Here is a 1,775-nt window from a genome sequence, read left to right as displayed (position 1 = left end):
ATTCTGCAACCTGATACATCTATATTACACCATTCGTCAGATTCCACCATTGCTTTACCATCTCAGTCGACTTCACACCATTTCTCTGGATCCTTGAAGGTTGATGGGAATCTTTGGCATCAACGCTTAGGACACACATCTTCTAACAAGTTAAAGGTTTTGTCTAAAGTTCTATCTCTGCCTTTATCTAGTTTGGAAAATAATGAACATTGTTCTTTCTGTCCACTAGCAAAACAAAAGAGATTGTCATATGAGTCTAATAATCACCTTTCTAGTTTTCCTTTTGATCTTCTTCATTTAGATATTTGGGGTCCATTCTCAGTTGAGTCTGTTGAGGGTTATAGGTTTTTTCTCACTATTGTAGACGATTGTACTAGAGTTACATGGGTATATCTGTTAAAAAACAAAAGTGAAGTAATAAAATTGTTTCCACTATTTCTTACATATGTTTCGACTCAATATTAGTGCAAAGTCAAGGCTATTAGGAGTGATAATGCACCAGAATTAGCATTCACTGATTTAGTTAGGGAACATGGTATGCTTCATCAATTTTCTTGTGCTTACACACCTCAACAGAATTCTGTTGTTGAAAGGAAACATCAGCATTTGTTAAATGTGGCTAGAGCATTATTGTTTCAATCAAATGTGCCTTTACAATATTGGAGTGATTGCCTTTTAACAGCTGTTTTCCTTATAAATAGAACTCCTTCTCCTCTTTTAAACAATGTTACACCATATGAACTACTTCAAAAGAAATCACCTGATTATGCTTTTCTTAGATCTTTTGGTTGTCTTTGTTATGCTTCTACTTTACCAAAAGATAGACATAAGTTTAGTGAAAGAGCTGATCAATGTGTTTTCTTGGGTTATTCTTTTGGTTATAAGGGTTACAAAATTTTACATTTGGATACTAATCTTGTCTCTGTTTCGAGAAATGTTATTTTCCATGAAACTTTGTTTCCTTTTAAAACAGATAAACAGTTTCAGAATAATGAAGATATTTTTAAGAAACTTGTTTTACCTTTGTCTATTCCTGACATCATTCAACATGAGAATAATGACATGCATACATCTGTAGCTTCTTCATCATCTCATGCATCTACAATTCCTAACAATGCTACACATCTAAACCACTCTAGTATCATCAATCCTGTTACTGAGACTGTGCCTGCAGAGACGACCATGGTGTCATTACCAAATGCAAGATCAAAGCGACAAGCAAAAGTTCCAGGTTATCTCTCTGACTATCATTGTTCTCTTACACAAATTTCTTCTTCTCATCATTCTTCTACTTCTTCTAAACCACATACCACACCTTATCCTATTTCTTCTTTCCTTTCCTACCAAAAAGTCAACCAACCATATCAGGAATGTATACTCTCTATTTCCCTAGAAACAGAACCCAAAAATTTCTCACAGGCCATAGCATCACAACAGTGGACGAAAGCGATGAATGTGGAGTTGGAATCTATGGAGCTTAACAAGACATACAGTGTTGTCTCATTACCACCAGGGAAGAATGTGGTGGGATGTAAATGGGTTTACACCATTAAGTATCATGCTGATGGTACTATAGAAAGATACAAGGCTAGATTAGTTGCTAAGGGTTTCACACAACAGGAAGGAGTAGACTATTTTGAGACATTCTCACCTGTTGCTAAACTTGCAAGTGTGAAACTGATATTGGATCTTGCAGCTAAGAAGAACTGGAGCTTATCTCAAATGGATATTACTAGTGCTTTCTTGCACAGTGATCTCGAAGAGGAAATTTATAT

This window comes from Capsella rubella, unplaced genomic scaffold, assembly GCF_000375325.1.
Source record: "Capsella rubella cultivar Monte Gargano unplaced genomic scaffold, Caprub1_0 scaffold_7, whole genome shotgun sequence".
Lineage (NCBI taxonomy): Eukaryota > Viridiplantae > Streptophyta > Magnoliopsida > Brassicales > Brassicaceae > Capsella > Capsella rubella.
Note: the sequence above shows the minus strand (reverse complement) of the source record.